The 7,561-nt window shown below is 35.9% G+C and overlaps 1 non-coding gene across 1 annotated transcript; it reads right to left on the minus strand.

Moving 5' to 3' along the window:
• Window positions 1–7,453: 7,453 nt before the first annotated feature.
• On the minus strand, window positions 7,454–7,561 carry LOC112773634 (small nucleolar RNA R71). Its single transcript, XR_003188174.1, has one exon. It is a non-coding gene; the product is annotated as a small nucleolar RNA R71 (small nucleolar RNA).

Here is a 7,561-nt window from a genome sequence, read left to right on the forward strand (position 1 = left end):
TTCTTATTTAAGAATGAGGGAACCTCAGAATCATGAACAAAGGGACCTCAACTATAATAACCCCAACTTTCCAAACCTGCAAAAACACCACCATGCCAACAAAAATCACTACACACTACCCCAATATACACATCTCCAACCCTATCCTACCTCACCACCTGCCCAAAATGACTTACATCAATCACCACAATTAACACAGTCACAACCAGTCCTAAACTTCCAAAAACTCTATGTTCTAGAAATGATGATGGAAAGGCTTATGAAAATTCAAGAAATGACATTAATAGAGCAGGAGGACATAAGGAGAAACCAGGAGGCATATCTCAAGAGAATTGAAAGGTACATGGAACAAATGGTTCAAAACCCTGCTAAACTGGGTGAGAGAGAGGGAAATATATCCCTAAGAGCCAATGAAGATGACTCAAAGAACAATGAAAAAGCTGCTGAGTTGAAAGGGAAAGCAGTTATGGAAAACAAGGAGAAGCCTACGATAAGAGGAGGAAACCAAAGGCAACAGAGACCTCAACTTCCATGATCAGAGGATGAAGGATGTCAAGCTAGTGACAATAAAAGAGCGCTTGTTGGGAGGCAACCCAACCCGAGGTAGTTTTCTGTTCATAACTATTTTAATAAAAAGGTTAATTAGTTTTATCTATAATGCAAGAAGCTAAGTTTGGTGTTGCACACCAAAACAATCTAAAGGAGAATGCAGGATTCTAAGTTTGGTGTTTCACCAAAATCCCATTATAAAACACATTCTCACTTCTTGCATAATGTAGGCTTCAAGCATACTGGATGAACTAGTTAGCCATTTTACTGTTTTTCTTAGTTTCCAGTTCTTTTACTTTTGAAAAAGAAAAAGAGTTTTACACATGGTTAATCCGATGCATTGGCAAGGTACTAAGTTTGGTGTTCCCACACCAAAGTAAGTACAAAGGCCCACAAATAAATCATGCAAGCTAACCATTTGGCAAGTGCTTGGGGAACAAGCAACTTTCAATATCATTGCAGAGGTCCATTCAAGCTGTTGGAAGGCTTAAGCATCATCAACCAAAGAAACAAAAGATGAACCTAAAGGCCAGCAATGATGATGATGAGAAGAAGGAAAGCAAGTAAACTTCAACAGGTTGTATTGTTAAGTCATTGTTTTGCATCAAATATTGCTGTAATTGAAAGTTGAATTGTATTCTGATCTGCCCTGCCTATCTGCATAGCATAGTTTCTCTTTTTTTATCTACCCCTGCCTGCATAGCATAGTCTTTCTTTATGATTCAATAAGCAAGATGTTTGATCATCAACAACATTCTCATCTTCAAAACTTGTTTGCACTCAATTTCCAAGAAATGCATCACATGAAAGTTCTTTGAAAAGAAGGATTAAGGAATTAAACAATTTTGAGGCAAGCAAAAGATTAGGAGAAGTGGTGGTTCTGGTTATATGATTTTGTATTGAGGTTGCATGCTTGTGAAAACTTGCATGGGAGCTCATAGGCGGGACATGAAGTTCAAAGAAGTATTATGGAGATTCTCAAAAACTTATTGATCCAAGAAGCAGCAAACAAAACAAAAGAAAGAAAAGAAAATACAAAAACAAAAAAAAATATGGTCCAAGGCTCTGAGCATCAATTACTAGGCAGAAAAAGAAAGAAAGAAACAAAAACTCAAAGAGTTGTTATCCTAGTAAATGCTTGTGGTTGAGATGTGTCAAGGAAAGAGGCTTGAGCAAGTAAATCCTTAGGGGTGCTTCAACACCTAATACCTTAAAACCAACTGGTTTAGGAGTATTGATTGAAAGCTTATCTAAAGAGCCGCCTTGAGACATGATACTTAGAGTCGAGGCCAAAGCACAGAAACTATAAGCTGCTTCAAGGTGATTACATATAAAGAGATCTCCATGATACCATTTGGATGAAAATCCTAAGACCTACGACTCCCAATATGTAAGGACTAGTGAGCACTAAAGCCCTTGCATGAGCATATGATTTAGAATTTATCCCACTGATACTTGATCACTTCACTCACTGCACTTTACAAGTGTTCTTCAATCCATCTTAATTTAAAGAACCTTGGAGCATAAATTTATTTCTTGCTTGGGGACAAGCAAGCTTTAAGTTTGGTGTTGTGATGACAAGTCATCTTAGCCTATTTTAGCTAGTCTTTTTCTTTTGTTTTCATTAGAATTATGCACTTTCTTGAGCTACAAGCAAGCTAATTGAGTAGATTTTCATGTTTCCCTTGATTGAACCAACCATATATGAATTCATGCCATTTCATGAGGTTTTGTGCTATATTTGTTGCATATTATGAAAGATTGAATATCTCATGATTTTGAGCATAGCTTTGATGAGTTTGGTTGATTCATGATAGGTGAAGAAAGCTTAGAAAAAGGTTGAAGCAAAGAGGAATGGCTAGAAGTGAAGAAAGGGATAAGTGAAATTGAACCGGGAGGCATGAAGTTAGCCCCAACGTTAGCCCCCTAACTTGGAGGCTAATGTTGGGCATGAATCACTCCCTGGGCTCCCCACGTTTGAGCCAACGTTAGCCCCCTAACTTGGAGGCTAACGTTGGCACATGACATTGCAAGGAAGTGGCCAACGTTAGCTCCAACGTTAGCCCCCTAACTTGGAGGCTAACGTTGGAACTTGAGAGTTTCTCCCCTGGGCACTAACGTTGGCACTTAAAATACAAAGGGGGAAGGCCAACGTTTGCGCCAACGTTAGCCCCCTAACTTGGAGGCTAACGTTGGCACTTGAACCACAAAGGGAGGGGTACCAACGTTTGCGCCAACGTTAGCCCCCTAACTTGGAGGCTAATGTTGGCGCCACTAGCACTAAGCAAGGCCAACGTTAGGGTCAAAGTTAGACCCCTAACGTTGGCACCAACGTCCACACCAGGAAATCATGCTTGCTGCCATGAAAAGTTAGGGGCAAAGTTAGACCCCTAACTTTGACCCTAACGTTGAGACCAACTTTGGCTAACTTCATTTCCGGTTCAATTGGTTCACTTCGGTTCTTCTTCAATCTTCAAAGAGCAATCAACCAATGCCTCTTTCAACCCAATTCCACCAAGAACAAAGGCCCAACTCAAGGCTTGAAGATCATTTTGGAAAGTGTATAAATAGGATAGAATTCAAGTTATTAGGGGAGCTTTCCTTTTAGAATTTTCATAAGAGTTTTTGGGAAGCTTTTGTCACTGAGTGAACTTTAATTTCTTGTTTTCATTTGCTTTCAATTTCATTTTACTTTTGTCTTGGATCTTGGATTGGAGAATTGAAGAAATTCTGTTTCAATCTCAATCTTGGATCTCTCTGTTTATTTACTGCTTAATTGAATTCCATTTCCGGTTCATTGTTCATCATCTCTTTTCTTTGCAATTTACAATTTCCTTGCTATTGTTCTTGTTGGATCTAGGAAGGCATTGAGATCTAGACTTAGTTTTCTAGTCTCTGGGTCCTGAGATCTGAATTTCTCATTTCAATTCCCTGTTTATTGCTTTTTCTGTTCATTCACTTTACTGCTTCAATTCCGGTTCAATCCCAATTCCCTTTTACTCTTCTGTTTGATGCAATTTAATTTTTCCTTGTTTAATTTCTGCAAATCCACATCCCAATCCCCTTTACATTTCAAGCAATTTACATTCCTTGCACTTTAAGATTCCGCAATTTACATTTCTTGCACTTTAAGTTTCTGCCATTTAATTTCTTGTTCTTTAAGTTTCAGCAATTTAATTCTTGTTCTATTTACTTCAATGCAATTTACATTCTGCAAGTCACACAATCATCAACCAAATCTTGATTCGCTTGACTAAATCAACCACTAAACTAAAATTGCTCAATCCTTCAATCCCTGTGGGATCGACCTCACTCCCGTGAGTTTTTATTACTTGATACGACCCGGTACACTTGCCGGTTGGTTTTGTGATGTTTTGTGAGAGATTCGTTTCTCACCAAAATATCTCATCAATCACGTTTTGGGGGCTGGCCATTCGGCCATGCCTGGACCATTATCACTTATGTATTTTCAACGGTGGAGTTTCTACACCCCATAGATTAAGGTGTGGAGCTCTGCTGTTCCTCATGAATTAATGCAAAGTACTATTGTTTTTCTATTCAACTCAAGCTTATTCTTATTCTAAGATATTCATTCTCATACAAGAACATGATGAATGTGATGATCAAGTGATACTCATCACCATTCTCACTTATGAACGCGTGCCTGACAAACACTTCCGTTCTACATGAAAACAAGCTTGAATGCATATCTCTTGGATTCCTGGTCCATGCGTTTGATTGTCTCTCCTGACAACAGAGCCTTCAATTCCTTGAGATCAGAGTCTTCGTGGTATAAGCTATAATCAATTGGCAGCATTCTTGAGATCCAGAAAGTCTAAACCTTGTCTGTGGTATTTCGAGTAGGATCTGGGATGGGATAACTGTGACGAGCTTCAAACTTGTGAGTGTTGCGCATAGTGACAGACGCAAAAGGATCAATGGATCCTATTCCAACATGAGTGAGAACCGACAGATGATTAGCCGTGCGGTGACAGCGCATTTGGACCATTTTCACTGAGAGGACAGACGGTAGCCATTGACAACGGTGATCCCCCAACATACAGCTTGCCATGGAAAGGAGTATGAATAACTGAATGAAGACAGTAGGAAAGCAGAGATTCAGAAGAACAAGCATCTCCATACGCTTATCTGAAATCCCACCAATGAATTACATAAGTATTTTTTCTATCTTATTTTATATTTTATTTATATTTTAATTATCAAAACCTCATAACCATTTGAATCTGCCTTACTGAGATTTACAAGATGACCATAGCTTGCTTCAAGCTGACAATCTCCGTGGGATCGACCCTTACTCACGTAAGGTATTACTTGGACGACCCAGTGCACTTGCTGGTCAGTTACACGGAATTGTGAAGAAGTCTTGAGATCACGTTCTCCCACACTAGGTTTTTGGCGCTATAGCTAGGGAATGAATAATCACGATTTCGCGTACCAAGTTTCTGGCGCCGTTGCCGGGGATTGTTCGAGTTTGGACAACTAACGATTCATCTTATTGCTCAGATTAGGTAATCTTATTTTATTTTATTTTTATTTTTTTTCGAAAAAAATTTTCAAAAAAAATTATAAATAAATTATTATATGTCTTCAAAATTTTTAAGAACGAATTCTAGAATTTTATGATGATCTTTTGAAGTCTGGCTGGCTGTGAAGCCATGTCTAATCTTTTGGATTGAGGTTTCAACTTATCATCACAAGAGCTTGTTGATTTCTATCAATCTTGCTGTTGAATGTAATGATCTGCTAAAGCTTGGTTGGCCATTGGCCATGTCTAGTATTTTGGACCGAAGCTTTCACTAAAAGCTTGGCTGGCTAGTAAGCCATGTCTAATTCCTAGACCGGAGTTTTAGACTAACATTGCACGATTCCTGGAACTCTCATTAAGAATTTTGAATTCCTTGTTTTCTTTTCCCAAATAATTTTCGAAAAATCCAAAAAAATTAATAAAATCATAAAAACCAAAAAAATTTTGTGTTTCATCTTTGAGTAGAGTGTCAAATTTTAAGTTTGGTGTCAATTGCATATTTTGTATTTTCTTTTAATTTTCGAAGAACACGTGCATTGAGTTTTGTTCTTCATAATCTTCAAGTTGTTCTTGATGATTTTCCTTATTTGATCTTTGCATTTTCTTGTTTTGTGTCTTTTCTTGTTTTTCATATGCATTTTCAATTTGTTAGTATCTAAACATTGAAAATTTCTAAGTTTGGTGTCTTGCATGTGTATTCTTTTCTTAAAAATTTTCAAAAACATGTTCTTGATGTTCATCTTGACATTCAAAGTGTTCTTGGTGTTCATTTTGAAATTCGAAGTGTTCTTGCATATTTTTCTTGTTTTGATTCATAATTTTCATGTTTTGAGTCATTTTGTTGTTTTTCTCTTTCTTCATTAAAAATTCAAAAATTAAAAAAATATCTTTCCCTTATTCTTCTCATAAATTTCGAATATTTGAGTTGACTTGGTCAAAAATTTTTAAAAACTTAGTTGTTTCTTATGAGTCAAGTTAAATTTTCAATTTAAAAATCCTATCTTTTCAAAACCTTTTCAAAAATCAAATCTTTTTCATTTTTCTTTCATTTTTTTGGAAATTTTAAAAATTGATTTTCAAAATCTTTTTCTTATTTTTATCCCATATTTTCCAAAATCTTTACTAACAATTAATGTGATTGATTCAAAATTTTAAGTTATTACTTGCCTATTAAGAAAGGTTCAATCTTTAATTTTAGAATCATATCTTTTTGTTTCTTGTTAGTCAAGTAATCAACTTTAATTTCAAAAATCAAATCTTTTTAAATTTCTTTTTCAAATCTTTTTCAAAATAAATTTCAATCATATCTTTTTTAAAACTTAATTTCAAAATCTTTTCTAACTTCTTATCTTTTCAAAATTGATTTTCAAATCTTTTTCAATTAACTACTTGACTTTTTGTTTGATTTTAAAAATTCTTATCTTTTTTTTAAACTATCTAACTACTTTCCTCTCTCTGGTTTTCGAAAATCACTAACCACTTTCTCAAAAATCTTTTTAATTAAATAATTTATTTAGTTTTCAAATTTTATTTTGTTTCTCTTTTTAATTTTTGAATTATAACTGATTTTTTAAATAAAAACAAAAATATTTTCCTTCTCTTTTTAATTATTTTCGAAAAGCCCTCCCTCTCATCTCTCTCTATTTATTTATTTATCTACTAACACTTCTCTTCTACTCATAATTCGAACCCCCTCTTCTTCTCTGTGTTCAAATTTTTCTCTTCTCATTTTTTTATTGTTCTCTTCTTCTACTCACATAAAGGAATTTCTATACTGTGACATAGAGGATTCTATATTTTCTTTGTTCTATTCTCTTTCATATGAGCAGGAACAAGAATAATGGCATTCTTGTTGAAGCTGATCCTGAACCTGAAATGACTCTTAAGAGGAAACTAAGAGAAGCTAAAGCACAATACTCTGAAGAGGACCTAACTGAAATTTTCGAAATAGAGAAAACAGCTATGGTCGAACCCAACAACAATAATGCAAGGAAGGTGCTTGGTGATTTCACTACACCAACTTCCAATTTCTATGGAAAAAGCATCTCAATTCCTGCCATTGGAGCAAACAACTTTGAGCTTAAGCCTCAATTAGTTTCTCTAATGCAACAGAATTGCAAGTTTCATGGACTTCCATTGGAAGATCCTCATCAGTTCTTAGCTGAATTCTTGCAAATCTGTGACACTGTCAAGACCAATGGAGTTGATCCCGAGGTCTACAGGCTTATGCTTTTCCCTTTTGCTGTAAGAGACAGAGCTAGAACATGGTTGGATTCACAACCTAAGGAAAGCCTGAACTCTTGGGAAAAGCTGGTCAGTGCTTTCCTAGCCAAATTCTTTCCACCTCAAAAGATGAGCAAGCTTAGAGTGGAAATCTAAAGCTTCAGACAGAAGGAAGGTGAGTCCCTCTATGAAGCTTGGGAAAGATATAAGAAATTGATCAAAAGGTGTCCTACTGACATGCTT

This window comes from Arachis hypogaea, chromosome 18, assembly GCF_003086295.3.
Source record: "Arachis hypogaea cultivar Tifrunner chromosome 18, arahy.Tifrunner.gnm2.J5K5, whole genome shotgun sequence".
Classification (NCBI taxonomy): Eukaryota; Viridiplantae; Streptophyta; class Magnoliopsida; order Fabales; family Fabaceae; genus Arachis; species Arachis hypogaea.